This window comes from Pleurodeles waltl, chromosome 4_1 (genome assembly GCF_031143425.1).
Source record: "Pleurodeles waltl isolate 20211129_DDA chromosome 4_1, aPleWal1.hap1.20221129, whole genome shotgun sequence".
Classification (NCBI taxonomy): domain Eukaryota; kingdom Metazoa; phylum Chordata; class Amphibia; order Caudata; family Salamandridae; genus Pleurodeles; species Pleurodeles waltl.
Window position 1 is genome coordinate 992,771,201 of NC_090442.1, and position 21,583 is coordinate 992,792,783.

Below are 21,583 nucleotides of genomic sequence, written 5' to 3' on the forward strand. Positions count from 1 at the left end.
CCCCACCTGTCAAGCCAGTGGTAAGACAGGTGGGCATCCAAAGGCCCCCCTCATTCCACTTCCAGTGGTGGGGGTTCCCTTTGAAAGAGTGGGTGTGGACATAGTTGGTCCACTAGAACCTCCCACAGCCTCAGGAAATATGTATATCCTGGTAGTAGTGGATCATGCTACCAGGTATCCTGAAGCTATTCCCCTTAGGTCGACTACTGCCCCTGCAGTAGCCAAGGCCCTCATTGGTATCTTTACCAGAGTGGGTTTCCCTAAGGAGGTGGTGTCTGACAGAGGTACCAACTTCATGTCAGCATACCTAAAGCACATGTGGAATGAGTGTGGAGTGACTTATAAATTCACTACACCATACCATCCACAAACTAATGGCTTGGTTGAGAGATTCAACAAGACATTAAAAGGCATGATCATGGGGCTCCCAGAAAAGCTCAAAAGGAGATGGGATGTCCTCTTGCCATGTCTGCTTTTCGCTTACAGAGAGGTGCCACAGAAGGGAGTAGGATTCTCACCCTTTGAACTTCTGTTTGGTCATCCTGTAAGGGGACCACTTGCCCTTGTTAAAGAAGGCTGGGAGAGACCTCTCCATGAGCCTAAACAGGACATAGTGGACTATGTACTTGGCCTTCGCTCTAGAATGGCAGAGTACATGGAAAAGGCAACCAAAAACCTTGAGGCCAGCCAACAGCTCCAGAAGTTTTGGTATGACCAAAAGGCTGCACTGGTTGAGTTCCAACCAGGGCAGAAAGTCTGGGTTCTGGAGCCTGTGGCTCCCAGGGCACTCCAGGACAAATGGAGTGGCCCTTACCCAGTACTAGAAAGGAAGAGTCAGGTCACCTACCTGGTGGACCTGGGCACAAGCAGGAGCCCCAAGAGGGTGATCCATGTAAACCGCCTTAAGCTCTTCCACGACAGGGCTGATGTCAATCTGTTGATGGTAACAGATGAGGATCAGGAGGCAGAGAGTGAACCTCTCCCTGATCTTCTGTCATCAGACCCAAAAGATGGCACAGTAGATGGAGTGATCTACTCAGACACCCTCTCTGGCCAACAGCAAGCTGATTGTAGGAGAGTCCTACAACAGTTTCCTGAACTCTTCTCCTTAACCCCTGGTCAGACACACCTGTGTACCCATGATGTGGACACAGGAGACAGCATGCCTGTCAAGAACAAAATCTTTAGACAATCTGACCATGTTAAGGAAAGCATCAAGGTGGAAGTCCACAAGATGCTGGAATTGGGAGTAATTGAGCGCTCTGACAGCCCCTGGGCTAGCCCAGTGGTCTTAGTCCCCAAACCTCACACCAAAGATGGAAAGAAAGAGATGAGGTTTTGTGTGGACTACAGGGGGCTCAATTCTGTCACCAAGACAGATGCTCATCCAATTCCAAGAGCTGATGAGCTCATAGACAAATTTGGTGCTGCCAAATTCTTAAGTACCTTTGACTTGACAGCAGGGTACTGGCAAATAAAAATGGCACCTGGAGCAAAAGAGAAAACAGCATTCTCCACACCTGATGGGCATTATCAGTTTACTGTTATGCCCTTTGGTTTAAAGAATGCCCCTGCCACCTTCCAAAGGTTGGTGAATCAAGTCCTTGCTGGCTTGGAGTCCTTTAGCACAGCTTATCTTGATGATATTGCTGTCTTTAGCTCCACCTGGCAGGATCACCTGGTCCACCTGAAGAAGGTTTTGAAGGCTCTGCAATCTGCAGGCCTCTCTATCAAGGCATCCAAATGCCAGATAGGGCAGGGAACTGTGGTTTACTTGGGCCACCTTGTAGGTGGAGGCCAAGTTCAGCCACTCCAACCCAAGATCCAGACTATTCTGGACTGGGTAGCTCCAAAAACCCAGACTCAAGTCAGGGCATTCCTTGGCTTGACTGGGTATTACAGGAGGTTTGTGAAGGGATATGGATCCATTGTGACAGCCCTCACTGAACTCACCTCCAAGAAAATGCCCAAGAAAGTGAACTGGACTGTGGAATGCAAACAGGCCTTTGACACCCTGAAACAAGCAATGTGCTCAGCACCAGTTCTAAAAGCTCCAGATTATTCTAAGCAGTTCATTGTGCAGACAGATGCCTCTGAACATGGGATAGGGGCAGTTTTGTCCCAAACAAATGATGATGGCCTTGACCAGCCTGTTGCTTTCATTAGCAGGAGGTTACTCCCCAGGGAGCAGCGTTGGAGTGCCATTGAGAGGGAGGCCTTTGCTGTGGTTTGGTCCCTGAAGAAGCTGAGACCATACCTCTTTGGGACTCACTTCCTAGTTCAAACCGACCACAGACCTCTCAAATGGCTGATGCAAATGAAAGGTGAAAATCCTAAACTGTTGAGGTGGTCCATCTCCCTACAGGGAATGGACTTTATAGTGGAACACAGACCTGGGACTGCCCATGCCAATGCAGATGGCCTTTCCAGGTTCTTCCACTTAGAAAATGAAGACTCTCTTGGGAAAGGTTAGTCTCATCCTCTTTCGTTTGGGGGGGGGTTGTGTAAGGAAATGCCTCCTTGGCATGGTTGCCCCCTGACTTTTTGCCTTTGCTGATGCTATGTTTACAATTGAAAGTGTGCTGAGGCCTGCTAACCAGGCCCCAGCACCAGTGTTCTTTCCCTAAACCTGCACTTTTGTATCCACAATTGGCAGACCCTGGCATCCAGATAAGTCCCTTGTAACTGGTACTTCTAGTACCAAGGGCCCTGATGCCAAGGAAGGTCTCTAAGGGCTGCAGCATGTCTTATGCCACCCTGGAGACCTCTCACTCAGCACATACACACTGCTTGCCAGCTTGTGTGTGCTAGTGAGGACAAAACGAGTAAGTCGACATGGCACTCCCCTCAGGGTGCCATGCCAGCCTCTCACTGCCTATGCAGTATAGGTAAGACACCCCTCTAGCAGGCCTTACAGCCCTAAGGCAGGGTGCACTATACCATAGGTGAGGGTACCAGTGCATGAGCATGGTACTCCTACAGTGTCTAAACAAAACCTTAGACATTGTAAGTGCAGGGTAGCCATAAGAGTATATGGTCTGGGAGTTTGTCAAACACGAACTCCACAGCACCATAATGGCTACACTGAAAACTGGGAAGTTTGGTATCAAACTTCTCAGCACAATAAATGCACACTGATGCCAGTGTGCATTTTATTGTAAAATACACCACAGAGGGCACCTTAGAGGTGCCCCCTGAAACTTAACCGACTAACTGTGTAGGCTGACTAGTTTTAGCAGCCTGCCACAAACCGAGACATGTTGCTGGCCCCATGGGGAGAGTGCCTTTGTCACTCTGAGGCCAGTAACAAAGCCTGCACTGGGTGGAGATGCTAACACCTCTCCCAGGCAGGAAGTGTCACACCTGGCGGTGAGCCTCAAAGGCTCACCTCCTTTGTGCCAACCCAGCACGACACTCCAGCTAGTGGAGTTGCCCGCCCCCTCCGGCCAGGCCCCACTTTTGGCGGCAAGGCCGGAGAAAATAATGAGGAAAACAAGGAGGAGTCACTGGCCAGTCAGGACAGCACCTAAGGTGTCCTGAGCTGAGGTGACTCTAACTTTTAGAAATCCTCCATCTTGCAGATGGAGGATTCCCCCAATAGGGTTAGGATTGTGACCCCCTCCCCTTGGGAGGAGGCACAAAGAGGGTGTACCCACCCTCAGGGCTAGTAGCCATTGGCTACTAACCCCCCAGACCTAAACACACCCTTAAATTTAGTATTTAAGGGCTACCCTGAACCCTAGAAAATTAGATTCCTGCAACTACAAGAAGAAGGACTGCCCAGCTGAAAACCCCTGCAGCGGAAGACCAGAAGACGACAACTGCCTTGGCTCCAGAAACTCACCGGCCTGTCTCCTGCCTTCCAAAGATCCTGCTCCAGCGACGCCTTCCAAAGGGACCAGCGACCTCGACATCCTCTGAGGACTGCCCTGCTTCGAAAAGACAAGAAACTCCCGAGGACAGCGGACCTGCTCCAAGAAAAGCTGCAACTTTGTTTCCAGCAACTTTAAAGAACCCTGCAAGCTCCCCGCAAGAAGCGTGAGACTTGCAACACTGCACCCGGCGACCCCGACTCGGCTGGTGGCGATCCAACACCTCAGGAGGGACCCCAGGACTACTCTGATACTGTGAGTACCAAAACCTGTCCCCCCTGAGCCCCCACAGCGCCGCCTGCAGAGGGAATCCCGAGGCTTCCCCTGACCGCGACTCTTTGAACCTAAAGTCCCGACGCCTGGGAGAGACCCTGCACCCGCAGCCCCCAGGACCTGAAGGACCGGACTTTCACTGGAGAAGTGACCCCCAGGAGTCCCTCTCCCTTGCCCAAGTGGAGGTTTCCCCGAGGAATCCCCCCCTTGCCTGCCTGCAGCGCTGAAGAGATCCCGAGATCTCTCATAAACTAATATTGCGAACCCGACGCCTGTTCCTACACTGCACCCGGCCGCCCCCGCGCTGCTGAGGGTGAAATTTCTGTGTGGACTTGTGTCCCCCCCGGTGCCCTACAAAACCCCCCTGGTCTGCCCTCCGAAGACGCGGGTACTTACCTGCAAGCAGACCGGAACCGGGGCACCCCCTTCTCTCCATTCTAGCCTATGTGTTTTGGGCACCACTTTGAACTCTGCACCTGACCGGCCCTGAGCTGCTGGTGTGGTGACTTTGGGGTTGCTCTGAACCCCCAACGGTGGGCTACCTTGGACCAAGAACTGAGCCCTGTAAGTGTCTTACTTACCTGGTTAACCTAACAAATACTTACCTCCCCTAGGAACTGTGAAAATTGCACTAAGTGTCCACTTTTAAAACAGCTATTTGTGAATAACTTGAAAAGTATACATGCAATTTTGATGATTTGAAGTTCCTAAAGTACTTACCTGCAATACCTTTCGAATGAGATATTACATGTAGAATTTGAACCTGTGGTTCTTAAAATAAACTAAGAAAAGATATTTTTCTATACAAAAACCTATTGGCTGGATTTGTCTCTGAGTGTGTGTACCTCATTTATTGTCTATGTGTATGTACAACAAATGCTTAACACTACTCCTTGGATAAGCCTACTGCTCGACCACACTACCACAAAATAGAGCATTAGTATTATCTATTTTTACCACTATTTTACCTCTAAGGGGAACCCTTGGACTCTGTGCATGCTATTCCTTACTTTGAAATAGCACATACAGAGCCAACTTCCTACAATGGTGCAATCAATAATGACAGGGATAAGTCCGCATTTATATTTGACACCTATCTGTAAATCAATTGTGTTGGAAAGTACCCTTGTTTTGGCATGGGTACCCCCACTTCTTGCCTACTATCAGTGTGCTTAGACTGTTTTCACTGGTATCCTGTTAACCAGGACCCAGTGATTGTGCGCTCTCCCTCCAAATTTGGTTACCTTGGACCTTTGTGCACTCCACAGTTGCCATACTGGTGTCCCCTTGTAAGTCCCTAGTATATGGTACTTAGGTACACTGGGCACCGGGACACCAGTGATCCCCCATGGGTTGCAACATGTATTATGCCACACATGGGAGCCCATGCAATATGTGTCTGTAGGCCTGCCATTGCAGTCTGTGTGGAAAGGTGCATGTTCCCTTTCACCACTACACCAGGTCTCTGTAAGTCACACCTATGGTAGACCCTTCCAGCCCAAAGGGCAGGGTGCAGGTCCTTGTGTGTGTGGGCACCCCTGCATGAGCAGAGGTACCCCTACGAACTCCAAGTCCAATGCACTGGACTTCGTAAGTGCGGGGAAAACCATTTTACCCGTGTACTGGCCACATAAAGGTAACTACAAACCTGGGCATGTTTGGTGTATTACTTGCTGAAATTAAACCCCAATAATCTTGCCAGTATTGGTTGCACGATTCCATGTACTCTGGGGGCTCCTTAGAAGACCCCCCAGTATTGCTCCTACCAGTCTTACAGGGTTTGCGGACAGCCCATGCTGCTTCAGCACCTCAGACAGGTTTCTGCCCTCCTGCTACTTGACCAGCTCAGGCAGGGGAAGGCAGAACAAAGGATTTCCTGTAGGATGGTGTAGGAAAGTACCATCTTGCCTGGCATGTTACCCCCATTTTTCACTGTATATATGTTGTTTTAGTTGTATGTGTCACTGGGACCCTGGTAACCCAGGGCCCCAGTGCTCATAAGTGTGCCTGAATGTGTTACCTGTGTAGTGACTAACTGTCTCAATGAGGCTCTGCTAATCAGAACCTCAGTGGTTATGCTCTCTCATTTCTTTCCAAATTGTCACTAACAGGCTAGTGACCATTTTTACCAATTTACATTGGCTTACTGGAACACCCTTATAATTCCCTAGTATATGGTACTGAGGTACCCAGGGTATTGGGGTTCCAGGAGATCCCTATGGGCTGCAGCATTTCTTTTGCCACCCATAGGGAGCTCTGACAATTCTTACACAGGCCTGCCACTGCAGCCTGAGTGAAATAACGTCCACGTTATTTCACAGCCATTTTACACTGCACTTAAGTAACTTATAAGTCACCTATATGTCTAACCTTTACCTGGTAAAGGTTAGGTGCAAAGTTACTTAGTGTGAGGGCACCCTGGCACTAGCCAAGGTGCCCCCACATTGTTCAGGGCCAATTCCCTGAACTTTGTGAGTGCGGGGACACCATTACACGCGTGCACTACATATAGGTCACTACCTATATGTAGCTTCACAATGGTAACTCCGAATATGGCCATGTAACATGTCTATGATCATGGAATTGCCCCCTCTATGCCATCCTGGCATAGTTGGCACAATCCCATGATCCCAGTGGTCTGTAGCACAGACCCTGGTACTGCCAAACTGCCCTTCCTGGGGTTTCACTGCAGCTGCTGCTGCTGCCAACCCCTCAGACAGGCATCTGCCCTCCTGGGGTCCAGCCAGGCCTGGCCCAGGATGGCAGAACAAAGAACTTCCTCTGAGAGAGGGTGTGACACCCTCTCCCTTTGGAAAATGGTGTGAAGGCAGGGGAGGAGTAGCCTCCCCCAGCCTCTGGAAATGCTTTGTTGGGCACAGAGGTGCCCAATTCTGCATAAGCCAGTCTACACCGGTTCAGGGGACCCCTTAGCCCTGCTCTGGCGCGAAACTGGACAAAGGAAAGGGGAGTGACCACTCCCCTGACCTGCACCTCCCCTGGGAGGTGTCCAGAGCTCCTCCAGTGTGCTCCAGACCTCTGCCATCTTGGAAACAGAGGTGCTGCTGGCACACTGGACTGCTCTGAGTGGCCAGTGCCACCAGGTGACGTCAGAGACTCCTTGTGATAGGCTCCTTCAGGTGTTGCTAGCCTATCCTCTCTCCTAGGTAGCCAAACCCTCTTTTCTGGCTATTTAGGGTCTCTGTCTCTGGGGAAACTTTAGATAACGAATGCATGAGCTCAGCCGAGTTCCTCTGCATCTCTCTCTTCACCTTCTGATAAGGAATCGACTGCTGACCGCGCTGGAAGCCTGCAAACCTGCAACATAGTAGCAAAGACGACTACTGCAACTCTGTAACGCTGATCCTGCCGCCTTCTCGACTGTTTTCCTGCTTGTGCATGCTGTGGGGGTAGTCTGCCTCCTCTCTGCACCAGAAGCTCCGAAGAAATCTCCCGTGGGTCGACGGAATCTTCCCCCTGCAACCGCAGGCACCAAAAAGCTGCATTACCGGTCCCTTGGGTCTCCTCTCAGCAGGACGAGCGAGGTCCCTCGAATCCAGCGACTCTGTCCAAGTGATCCCCACAGTCCAGTGACTCTTCAGTCCAAGTTTGGTGGAGGTAAGTCCTTGCCTCACCTCGCTGGGCTGCATTGCTGGGAACCGCGACTTTTGCAGCTACTCCGGCCCCTGTGCACTTCCGGCGGAAATCCTTTGTGCACAGCCAAGCCTGGGTCCACGGCACTCTAACCTGCATTGCACGACTTTCTAAGTTGGTCTCCGGCGACGTGGGACTCCTTTGTGCAACTTCGGCGAGCACCGTTTCACGCATCCTCGTAGTGCCTGTTTCTGGCACTTCTCCGGGTGCTACCTGCTTCAGAGAGGGCTCCTTGTCTTGCTCGACGTCCCCTCTCTCTGCTGGTCCAATTTGCGACCTCCTGGTCCCTCCTGGGCCTCAGCAGCGTCCAAAAACGCTAACCGCACGATTTGCAGCTAGCAAGGCTTGTTGGCGTTCTTTCGGCGGGAAAACACTTCTGCACGACTCTCCACGGCGAGAGGGATCCGTCCACCAAAGGGGAAGTCTCTAGCCCTTTTCGTTCCTGCAGAAACCTCAGCTTCTTCTGTCCAGTAGAAGCTTCTTTGCACCCGCAGCTGGCATTTCCTGGGCATCTGCCCATCTCCGACTTGCTTGTGACTTTTGGACTTGGTCCCCTTCTTCCACAGGTACCCTAGATTGGAAATCCACAGTTGTTGCATTGCTGGTTTGTGTCTTTCCTGCATTATTCCTCTAACACGACTTCTTTGTCCTTAGGGGAACTTTAGTGCTCTTTTGCACTCACTTTTCAGGGTCTTGGGGAGGGTTATTTTTCTAACTCTCACTATTTTCTAATAGTCCCAGCGACCCTCTACAAGGTCACATAGGTTTGGGGTCCATTCGTGGTTCGCATTCCACTTTTGGAGTATATGGTTTGTGTTGCCCCTATCCCTATGTTTCCCCATTGCATCCTATTGTAACTATACATTGTTTGCACTGTTTTCTAAGACTATACTGCATATTCTTGCTATTGTGTATATATATCTTGTGTATATTTCCTATCCTCTCACTGAGGGTACACTCTAAGATACTTTGGCATATTGTCATAAAAATAAAGTACCTTTATTTTTAGTATAACTGTGTATTGTGTTTTCTTATGATATTGTGCATATGACACTAAGTGGTACTGTAGTAGCTTCACACGTCTCCTAGTTCAGCCTAAGCTGCTCTGCTAAGCTACCATTATCTATCAGCCTAAGCTGCTAGACACCCTATACACTAATAAGGGATAACTGGGCCTGGTGCAAGGTGCAAGTACCCCTTGGTACTCACTACAAGCCAGTCCAGCCTCCTATAGATGGGGAGGCGACTCCCTCTCCATTGGAAATAGGTGTTACGAGGATTGGGATGGGTAGCCTCCCCAAGCCACTGGTTTGCTTTGAAGGGCACATTCTGCCCTCCTTGCATAAACCAGTTTGCACCAGTCCAGGGACACCCGGTCCCTGCTCTGGCGTGAAACTGGACAAAGGAAAGGGGAGTGACCCCAGGGGTGGTGCCCAGAGCTCCTCCAGATGGCCACTCGATTCGGCCATCTTGATAACAAGATCTGTCGAGAGCATCTGAGTGGCCAGGACAGGCAAGTGACTTCAGTGACACCCTCTGATAGGTGGTCACCGTGCAAAGGGACCAAACCCCCTTTTAGGGCTATTTAGGGACCCCCTTTCGGGTGAGTCCCCGATTTGGCGTGCAATACTCCACCAGGACTCCTCTGCATCCACTGCTTCTGCTACTGACCAAGGGAACCGCAAATGGTCACTTCAGGAATTGAGAAGACTGCAACTCCAGAGACGACCTCACCTTGCAACATTGTTTCCCCGGCTCCATCCAGCGACTGACACATTTCCACAGCTGTGCATCCTCTGGGGTTGTCAAGACTTTAGCTGCACTAGGAAGCAAGAACAAATTTCCCTTGGAGTGAAGAAGTCACTCCCCTGCATCTGCAGGCACCTACAGCAACGATGACCAGCTGCATGGATCTGCTCTTCTCTGGAATGGCGTGGATCCTGCATCACAGGTGATGGTCTGGAGTGGTCCCCTTGGTCTTCTTTGCCCCCTGTCCATCTTGGGAGCCTTTGCCTGTCCTTGGAGGACAGTACCCATGTGCACCGCAACTCTTGCAGCAACCAAGGCTTGTTGTCTCGTGCTCCAAGGGATCTTAAGGCTCCGAGTAGCCCCGGCCCCCAGCACTTCATCCTTGCAAAGACAGTCATTCCTCTGCTGCTCCAGCGACGTGGGACTCCTATCCAGGTGTGCTGATTGGGCCTTACTGCAGCTTACTGTGTCTGCTGCCAGTGGGTTGTCTGTGGGGGCTTCAACTGCTTCTGCTGGCTCTCCCAACTGCTGGGGGTCAGCCTGGATTACCCTCCAAGGGTCGAGTCCTCTGGACCTTGCTGGTCCTCTTCAATCTTGCAACTCTTCTTTTGCCTCCTCTTGCATTTGCCAAGGCTTGTTGGTGGTTCTCCTAACCACTGACCATCTTGACCTGGCGACCAATATGGGACATCATCTGCTCCAAGGACTTCTCTGCAGCTGATGGCCTTCACAGCTGATCTTCATCTCTCCTTGTTGTCCCGGATCTTCATCCACAGAATGATGGGTAGTGGCTCCAGCCCCAACTGGACACTCAATCGTGGACTGCACTCTGTCTTCTTCTTTTGAAGGTCTTCCTTTTCTAGAATCCACCTTTGGGTTCCTCTGGTCTTGTCCTGTTCTTGCACAATCCATTTTCTAAGTCTTCCTGTTAGTCCTTGGGAAGGCCAGGTACTTACCTCTGCTCTCCTGGTCTCGGGGGGTCACTAAGGTACTCACCTCTTGGGGTCCCGAGTTCTCCCAGGTCCCCTCTAACTACTCCATATGCTTGGGTCGGGGACTTCACTTTGCATTCCACTATTTTAATATATGGTTTGGCCCTCCCCTAGGGCCCTAGCTAATTTCTACAATTCTTGCCAAGGCTTGTTGTTTCCTGTGCTAATTTCTAAATATATATATATATGTGTGTGTGTGTGTGTGTGTGTATATGTGTGTGTATATATATATGTTCGATGGCATGTGCAGCTGCAGATACACATGCTGTGCACATCCCGCCATCTGGTGTTGGGCTCGGAGTGTTACAAGTTGTTTTTCTTCGAAGAAGTCTTTTCGAGTCACGAGATCGAGGGACTCCTCCCATTTCGACTCCATTGCGCATGGGCGTCGACTCCATCTTAGATAGTTTTTTTTCCGCCATCGGGTTCGGACGTGTTCCTTTTCGCTCCGTGTTTCAGGTCGGAAAGTTAGTTAGAATCTCGGAAAAATCGTCAGTATTGTTTGCGTTCGGTATCGGGTTAGTTACAACAGATCGACACCGACTTTGGAAGAGCTCCGGTGGTCCTTCGGGGTTTTCTTCGATCCCCTGTTGGGGCCTGGTCAGCCCGGCCACGTGTCTCTTCAAGGCTGATGGAACGGACCCCATTCCGCTTCTGCCCAAAATGCCATAACAAGTATCCATATACAGATCAGCATCTGGTCTGTAACTTGTGTTTGTCGCCGGAACACAAGGAAGATACTTGTGAAGCCTGTCGAGCGTTTCGGTCCAGGAAGACACTAAGAGACCGAAGAGCAAGGAGACTGCAAATGGCGTCGGCGCCGACAGGACAAGAGCGTTTCGAGGAGGAGGAAGAAACATTCTCCATCCAGGAATCGGACTCGGATGAGATCGATCCCGAAGAAATGCCGAAAACTGTGAGTAAGACGTCGAAACACAAAACTCAAGAAAAAACCACCAAAGCCCAGGGGACGCCACCGCCAACAGGCCATGGCTTAACCCGAAAAATAGGTGACCGATCATCGGCACTGAAAAAGGGCACGCTGGTGGCGAAGTCATCCGACTCCGGTCGAGATACCACCACACAGCAATCTCGGGCCCGAGATAGTAGCTCCGAGCAGGTTCGGCACAGAGATAGCGGCACCGAAATGGGTCGGCACCGAGACACCACGACGCCGAAAGTAAAGAAGGTTTAGTCGGAACCGAAAAAAGCAGCCAAAAAGGTTTCGATACCGAAACACCTGGCCTCTGAACCAAAAACAAGTTCCTACACTGAGGAACAAGGACTGTCCACACAAATGAAAACACATAGATTTGGACAGGAATTAGAAACAATAGAGCCAGACTATACACAAAGAAGGCTCCATATACAAAAAGAAACAGGGAAGATCAGTACTCTCCCTCCAATTAAAATGAAACGCAAACTTGCCTTCCAAGAAAAAGACAAGCAGCCACAAGCAAAGGTGGCTAAACAAGTAACCCCGCCACCATCTCCACAATGCTCTCCGCAACCATCACCGGTAGCCACTCCACCAATGATGCAATCCCCAACTCATACAGGAATGAGTCAAGATGACCCTGTCGCCTGGGACCTTTATGACGCACCAGTGTCAGATAATAGTCCTGAATGTTATCCAGCTAGACCGTCGCCACCAGAGGATAGTACAGCCTACGCACAGGTGGTGTCGAGAGCAGCGGCATTTCATAATGTCAGCCTGCATGCTGAGCCCATTGAAGACAACTTTCTTTTTAACACACTGTCGTCCACACACAGCCAGTATCAAATTCTTCCTATGCTACCCAGAATGTTAAAACACTCCAAACAAGTGTTTGAAGAGCCTGTAAAAGGAAGGGCCATTACTCCAGGAGTGGAGAAAAAATATAAACCGCCACCAACAGACCCCGTGTACATCACACAACAGCTAACACCGGACTCAGGTCTAGTAGGGGCAGCGCGCAAGAGAGCGAACTCACATAGTTCAGGAGATGCACCACCTCCAGATAAAGAAAGCCGAAAGTTTGACGCAGCAGGCAAGAGGGTGGCGGCACAGGCAGCAAACCAGTGGCGTATTGCCAATTCACAGGCTTTGTTGGCCAGATACGATAGGGCCCATTGGGACGAAATGCAACACTTTATAGAACGTTTGCCCAAGGAGTTCCAAAAGAGAGCGCAGCAAGTAGTAGAAGGACAGAGTATCTCCAACAATCAGATACGGTCAGCAATGGATGCTGCAGACACAGCTGCTAGAACTGTCAACACAGCAGTAACAATAAGAAGACATGCATGGCTGCGTACTTCAGGATTTAAACCAGAAATACAGCAAGCTGTGCTCAATATGCCATTCAACGGACAGCAGTTGTTTGGGCCGGAGGTGGACACCCCGATCGAAAAACTTAAGAAAGACACTGACACGGCCAAAGCCATGGGCGCACTCTACTCCCCACAGAGCAGAGGCACATTTCGGAAAACACAGTTTAGAGGGGGGTTTCGAGGACAAAGCACAGAACCCACAACCTCACAAACAAGACCCACTTACCAGAGCCAGTATCAGCGGGGAAGTTTTCGGGGACAATATAGAGGGGGACAATTCCAAAAGAATAGAGGGAAGTTCCAAAGTCCCAAAACTCCTCAAAACAAGCAGTGACTTCCAAGTCACAAATCCCCAACACATAACATCTGTGGGGGGGAGACTAACCAAGTTTTACAAACATAGGGAGGAAATAACAGACACTTGGGTCCTAGCAATTATCCAGCATGGTTATTGCATAGAATTTCTCAAATTCCTTCCAAACGTCCCACCGAAAACACACAATATGTCAAAACAACATATAGATCTTCTAGGACTAGAAGTTCAGGCATTGATACAAAAAGAGGCAATACAATTAGTACCAAACCAACAGAAAGGGACAGGAGTTTACTCTTTGTACTTTCTCATACCCAAAAAAGACAAGACTCTGAGACCTATACTAGATCTCAGAACATTAAACACCTACATCAAATCAGATCACTTTCACATGGTGACATTACAGGACGTAATCCCACTGCTCAAACAACAGGACTACATGACAACATTGGACCTAAAGGATGCGTATTTCCATATACCGATACATCCTTCACACAGAAAATACTTAAGGTTTGTATTCCAAGGAATACATTACCAATTCAAGGTGTTGCCATTCGGGATAACAACTGCGCCAAGAGTTTTTACAAAATGCCTGGCAGTCGTAGCTGCACATATCAGAAGGCAGCAAATACATGTATTCCCGTACCTAGACGATTGGTTAATCAAAACCAACACGCTAGAACGGTGTTCACAACACACAAATTATGTCATACAAACACTCCACAAACTAGGTTTCTCAATCAACTACACAAAGTCACACCTTCTGCCGTGTCAAACACAGCAATACTTAGGGGCGACAATCAACACAGCAAAAGGGATTGCCACTCCAAGCCCACAAAGGGTTCAGGCATTTCAGAATGTAATACAGGCCATGTATCCAAAACAAAACATACAAGTCAAAATGGTGATGAAACTCCTAGGCATGATGTCCTCATGCATAGCCATTGTCCCAAACGCAAGGTTACACATGAGGCCCTTACAACAGTGCCTAGCATCACAATGGTCACAGGCACAGGGTCAACTTCTAGATCTGGTGTTGGTAGACCGCCAAACATACATCTCGCTTCAATGGTGGAACAGTATAAATTTAAACCACGGGCGGCCTTTCCAAGACCCAGTGCCACAATATGTAATAACAACAGATGCCTCCATGATAGGGTGGGGAGCACACCTCAATCAACACAGCATACAAGGACAATGGGACACTCAACAAAAACAGTTTCACATAAATCACTTAGAACTATTGGCAGTATTTCTGGCGTTAAAAGCTTTTCAACCCATAATAAGCCACAAAAACATTCTTGTCAAAACAGACAATATGACAACGATGTATTACCTAAACAAACAGGGCGGGACACACTCCACACAGTTGTGTCTCCTAGCACAAAGAATTTGGCATTGGGCGATTCACAACCACATTTGCCTAATAGCACAATTTATTCCAGGAATTCAGAATCAGTTAGCAGACAATCTCTCTCGGGATCACCAACAGATCCACGAATGGGAGATTCACCCCCAAATCCTGAACACTTACTTCCACATTTGGGGAACACCACAAATAGATCTATTTGCAACAAAGGAAAACGCAAAATGCCGAAACTTCGCATCCAGGTACCCACAAGATCAGTCTCGGGGCAATGCGTTATGGATGAGTTGGTCAGGGATATTTGCTTACGCTTTTCCCCCTCTCCCACTCCTTCCATATCTGGTAAACAAGTTGAGTCAAAACAAACTCAAACTCATACTCATAGCGCCAACATGGGCAAGACAACCTTGGTACACAACACTACTAGATCTATCAGTAGTGCCTCATGTCAAACTACCAAACAGACCAGATCTGTTAACGCAACACAAACAACAGATCAGACATCCAAATCCAGCATTGCTGAATCTAGCAATTTGGCTCCTGAAATCCTATAGTTCGGACACTTAGACCTTACACAGGAATGTATGGAGTTCTTAAAACAAGCAAGAAAACCTACCACTAGACATTGCTGTGCAAATAAGTGGAAAAGATTTGTTTATTACTGCCATAATAATCAAATTCAACCCTTACACGCATCTGCCAAAGATATCGTAAGATACTTACTACATTTGCAAAAGTCAAAGCTAGCCTTTTCTTCCATTAAGATACATCTTACTGCAATTTCAGCTTACCTGCAAATTACGCACTCAACTTCGTTATTTAGGATACCAGTAATAAAAGCATTTATGGAAGGACTAAAGAGAATTATACCACCTAGAACACCACCAGTTCCTTCATGGAACCTCAACATTGTCTTAACACGACTCATGGACCCCCCTTTTGAGCCCTTGCACTCTTGTGAAATGCAATACTTAACATGGAAAGTTGCATTTTAATTGCCATCACATCTCTAAGAAGAGTAAGTGAGATTCAAGCATTTATTCAAATACACAAGTATAAAGTAGTTCTACGAACAAATCCTAAATTTGTGCCAAAAGTCATATCACCGTTCCACTTAAATCAAACAGTAGAATTACCAGTGGTCTTCCCACAGCCAGATTCGGTAGCTGAAAGAGCACTACATACATTAGACGTCAAAAGAGCGTTAATGTACTACATTGACAGAACAAAACTAATTCGAAAAACAAAACAATTATTTATTGCTTTCCAGAAACCTCATACAGGAAATCCAATTTCTAAACAAGGCATTGCTAGATGGATAGTTAAATGCATTCAAACCTGTTATATGAAAGCAAAAAGAGAACTGCCTATTACACCAAGGGCACACTCAACTAGAAAGAAAGGTGCTACCATGGCCTTTCTAGGAAATATTCCAATGACTGAAATATGTAAGGCAGCTACATGGTCTACGCCTCATATATTTACCAAACACTACTGTGTAGATGTGTTAACAGCACAACAAGCCACAGTAGGTCAAGCAGTACTACGAACTTTGTTTCAAACAACTTCAACTCCTACAGGCTGAACCACCGCCTTTGGGGAGATAACTGCTTTCTAGTCTATGCACAGCATGTGTATCTGCAGCTACACATGCCATCGAACGGAAAATGTCACTTACCCAGTGTACATCTGTTCGTGGCATTAGTCGCTGCAGATTCACATGCGCCCACCCGCCTCCCCGGGAGTCTGTAGCCGTTTAGAAGTTGATCTTGAACATTTGTAAATTTGTAAATATATTGCTTTAAACTACATTATGTACATACGTATTCACTCCATTGCATGGGCACTATTACTAGCATACGCAACTCCTACCTCACCCTCTGCGGGGAAAACAATCTAAGATGGAGTCGACGCCCATGCGCAAGGAGTCGAAATGGGAGGAGTCCCTCGATCTCGTGACTCGAAAAGACTTCTTCGAAGAAAAACAACTTGTAACACTCCGAGCCCAACACCAGATGGCGGGATGTGCACAGCATGTGAATCTGCAGCGACTAATGCCACAAACAGATGTACACTGGGTAAGTGACATTTTCCATATATATATATGTGTGTTCGATGGTGTAAGGAAATGCCTCCTTGGCATGGTTGCCCCCTGACTTTTTGCCTTTGCTGATGCTATGTTTACAATTGAAAGTGTGCTGAGGCCTGCTAACCAGGCCCCAGCACCAGTGTTCTTTCCCTAACCTGTACTTTTGTATCCACAATTGGCAGACCCTGGCATCCAGATAAGTCCCTTGTAACTGGTACTTCTAGTACCAAGGGCCCTGATGCCAAGGAAGGTCTCTAAGGGCTGCAGCATGTCTTATGCCACCCTGGAGACCTCTCACTCAGCACAGACACACTGCTTGCCAGCTTGTGTGTGCTAGTGAGGACAAAACGAGTAAGTCGACATGGCACTCCCCTCAGGGTGCCATGCCAGCCTCTCACTGCCTATGCAGTATAGGTAAGACACCCCTCTAGCAGGCCTTACAGCCCTAAGGCAGGGTGCACTATACCATAGGTGAGGGTACCAGTGCATGAGCATGGTACCCCTACAGTGTCTAAACAAAACCTTAGACATTGTAAGTGCAGGGTAGCCATAAGAGTATATGGTCTGGGAGTTTGTCAAACACGAACTCCACAGCACCATAATGGCTACACTGAAAACTGGGAAGTTTGGTATCAAACTTCTCAGCACAATAAATGCACACTGATGCCAGTGTACATTTTATTGCAAAATACACCCCAGAGGGCACCTTAGAGGTGCCCCCTGAAACTTAACCGACTGTCTGTGTAGGCTGACTAGTTCCAGCAGCCTGCCACACTAGAGACATGTTGCTGGCCCCATGGGGAGAGTGCCTTTGTCACTCTGAGGCCAGTAACAAAGCCTGCACTGGGTGGAGATGCTAACACCTCCCCCAGGCAGGAGCTGTGACACCTGGCGGTGAGCCTCAAAGGCTCACCCCTTTGTCACAGCCCAGCAGGGCACTCCAGCTTAGTGGAGTTGCCCGCCCCCTCCGGCCACGGCCCCCACTTTTGGCGGCAAGGCTGGAGGGAACAAAGAAAGCCACAAGGAGGAGTCACTGGCCAGTCAGGACAGCCCCTAAGGTGTCCTGAGCTGAGGTGACTCTAACTTTTAGAAATCCTCCATCTTGCAGATGGAGGATTCCCCCAATAGGGTTAGGATTGTGACCCCCTCCCCTTGGGAGGAGGCACAAAGAGGGTGTACCCACCCTCAGGGCTAGTAGCCATTGGCTACTAACCCCCCAGACCTAAACACGCCCTTAAATTTAGTATTTAAGGGCTACCCTGAACCCTAGAAAATTAGATTCCTGCAACAACAAGAAGAAGGACTGCCTAGCTGAAAACCCCTGCAGAGGAAGACCAGAAGACAACAACTGCCTTGGCTCCAGAAACTCACCGGCCTGTCCCCTGCCTTCCAAAGAACTCTGCTCCAGCGACGCCTTCCAAAGGGACCAGCGACCTCTGCATCCTCTGAGGACTGCCCTGCTTCGACGACGACAAGAAACTCCCGAGGACAGCGGACCTGCTCCAAAAAGACTGCAACTTTGTTCCAAGAAGCAGCTTTAAAGAACCCTGAACTCCCCGCAAGAAGCGTGAGACTTGCAACACTGCACCCGGCGACCCCGACTCGGCTGGTGGAGAACCAACACCTCAGGGAGGACCCCCGGACTACTCTACGACTGTGAGTACCAAAACCTGTCCCCCCTGAGCCCCCACAGCGCCACCTGCAGAGGGAATCCCGAGGCTTCCCCTGACCGCGACTCTCTGAAACCTAAGTCCCGACACCTGGAAAAGACCCTGCACCCGCAGCCCCCAGGACCTGAAGGACCGGACTTTCACTGCAGGAGTGACCCCCAGGAGTCCCTCTCCCTTGCCCAAGTGGAGGTTTCCCCGAGGAAGCCCCCCCTTGCCTGCCTGCCGCGCTGAAGAGATCTCTTGATCTCTCATTGACTTACATTGCGAACCCGACGCTTGTTTTAACACTGCACCCGGCCGCCCCCGCGCCGCTGAGGGTGAAATTTCTGTGTGGGCTTGTGTCCCCCCCGGTGCCCTACAAAACCCCCCTGGTCTGCCCTCCGAAGACGCGGGTACTTAACTGCAAGCAGACCGGAACCGGGGCACCCCCTTCTCTCCATTGCAGCCTATGCGTTTTGGGCACCACTTTGAACTCTGCACCTGACCGGCCCTGAGCTGCTGGTGTGGTGACTTTGGGGTTGCTCTGAACCCCCAACGGTGGGCTACCTTGGACCAAGAACTGAACCCTGTAAGTGTCTTACTTACCTGGTAAAACTAACAAAAACTTACCTCCCCCAGGAACTGTGAAAATTGCACTGTGTCCACTTTTAAAGTAGCTATTTGTGAATAACTTGAAAAGTATACATGCAATTGAAATGATTCAAAGTTCCTAATGTACTTACCTGCAATACCTTTCAAACAAGATATTACATGTTAAATTTGAACCTGTGGTTCTTAAAATAAACTAAGAAAAGATATTTTTCTATAACAAAACCTATTGGCTGGATTTGTCTCTGAGTGTGTGTACCTCATTTATTGTCTGTGTATGTACAACAACTGCTTAACACTACTCCTTGGATAAGCCTACTGCTCGACCACACTACCACAAAATAGAGCATTAGTATTATCTATTTTTACCACTATTTTACCTCTAAGGGGAACCCTTGGACTCTGTGCATGCTATTCCTTACTTTGAAATAGCACATACAGAGCCAACTTCCTACAGTAACTAAATATGAAGATGGTGATGACATCACCAAATGGTTCACAGCTTTTGAGAGGGCTTGTGTAACCAGAAAAGTGAACAGATCTCACTGGGGTGCTCTCCTTTGGGAAATGTTCACAGGAAAGTGTAGGGATAGACTCCTCACACTCTCTGGAAAAGATGCAGAATCTTATGACCTCATGAAGGGTACCCTGATTGAGGGCTTTGGATTCTCCACTGAGGAGTATAGGATTAGATTCAGGGGGGCTCAAAAATCCTCGAGCCAGACCTGGGTTGACTTTGTAGACTACTCAGTAAAAACACTAGATGGTTGGATTCAATGCAGTGGTGTAAGTAATTATGATGGGCTGTACAATTTATTTGTGAAAGAACACCTGTTAAGTAATTGTTTCAATGATAAACTGCATCAGCATCTGGTGGACCTAGGACCAATTTCTCCCCAAGAATTGGGAAAGAAGGCGGACCATTGGGTCAAGACAAGGGTGTCCAAAACTTCCACAGGGGGTGACCAAAAGAAAGGGGTCACAAAACCTCCCCAGGGGAAAGGTTGTGAGACAGCCAAAAATAAAAATAGTAAAGAGTCTTCTACAGGCCCCCAAAAACCTGCACAGGAGGGTGGGCCCAGAGCCTCTTCACAAAACAATCCTGGGTACAAGGGTAAAAACTTTGATCCCAAAAAGGCCTGGTGTCGTAGCTGTAATCAGTCTGGACACCAAACTGGAGACAAGGCCTGTCCCAAGAAAAGTTCCACTCCAAACTCCAATCCAGGTAACACTGGAATGGCTAGTCTCCAAGTGGGATCAACAGTGTGCCCAGAGCAAATCAGGGTCCACACTGAAGCTACTCTAGTCTCTGAGGGTGGGGTGGATTTAGCCACACTAGCTGCCTGGCCGCCTAACATGCAAAAATACAGGCAGCAGCTCTTTATTAATGGGACAGGTGTAGAGGGCCTGAGGGATACAGGTGCCAGTGTCACCATGGTGACAGAGAAACTGTTTTCCCCTGGCCAATACCTGACTGGAAAAACCTATACAGTCACCAACGCTGACAATCAGACTAAAGCACATCCCATGGCAATGGTAACTTTAGAATGGGGAGGGGTCAATGGCCTGAAACAGGTGGTGGTCTCCTCAAACATCCCAGTAGACTGTCTGCTTGGAAATGACCTGGAGTCCTCAGCATGGGCTGAGGTAGAACTAAAAACCCATGCAGCCATGCTGGGTATCCCTGAACTGGTGTGTGTAAAAACAAGAGCACAATGCAAGGCACAGGGTGAAAAAGTAGAGCTGGAGTCTGGAAAAATGGCCCAGCCTACCAAGAGAAAAGGAAAGTCAGTTGGGAAACCAACTGCAACACAGTCAGAAAAAGAGAACCTCTCTTCTCAGGAAGAAGTTCTGCCCTCTGAGGGAACTGAGCCTTTGGAACTTGAACCTTATCAGGTTGAGCTCTTAGGCCCAGGGGGACCCTCAAGGGAGGAGCTGTGTAAGGGACAAGAAACCTGTCCCTCTCTTGAAGGCCTTAGGCAGCAAGCTGCTGAAGAGTCCAAGGGCAAGAAAAATGGAACACATAGGGTCTATTGGGAAGACGGACTCCTGTACACTGAGGCCAGAGACCCCAAACCTGGTGCCACTAGGAGAGTGGTAGTGCCTCAGTCTTTCAGAGAGTTTATTCTGACCTTAGCCCATGATATTCCCCTTGCTGGGCATTTGGGACAAACCAAGACGTGGGAGAGGTTAGTCAACCACTTCTACTGGCCCAATATGTCCCAGAAGGTTAAGGAGTTTTGCCTCTCCTGCCCCACCTGTCAATCCAGTGGTAAGACAGGTGGGCACCCAAAGGCCCCCCTCATTCCACTTCCAGTGGTGGGGGTCCACTTTGAAAGAGTGGGTGTGGACATAGTTGGTCCACTGGAACCTCCCACAGCCTCAGGAAATATGTACATCCTAGTAGTAGTGGATCATGCTACTAGGTATCCTGAAGCTATTCCCCTTAGGTCGACTACTGCCCCTGCAGTAGCCAAGGCCCTCATTGGTATCTTTACCAGAGTGGGTTTCCCTAAGGAGGTGGTGTCTGACAGAGGTACCAACTTCATGTCAGCATACCTAAAACACATGTGGAATGAGTGTGGAGTGACTTACAAATTCACTACACCATACCATCCACAAACTAATGGCTTAGTTGAGAGATTCAACAAGACATTAAAAGGCATGATCATGGGGCTCCCAGAAAAACTCAAAAGGAGACGGGATGTCC

The 21,583-nt window shown here is 48.9% G+C and overlaps 1 protein-coding gene across 2 annotated transcripts in view; it reads left to right on the forward strand.

The window, feature by feature from the left end:
* Nucleotides 1-21,583, forward strand: part of LAMB1 (laminin subunit beta 1) — a 728,031-nt gene that overhangs the window by 211,587 nt on the left and 494,861 nt on the right. The gene's annotated exons all lie outside the window — the stretch shown is intronic.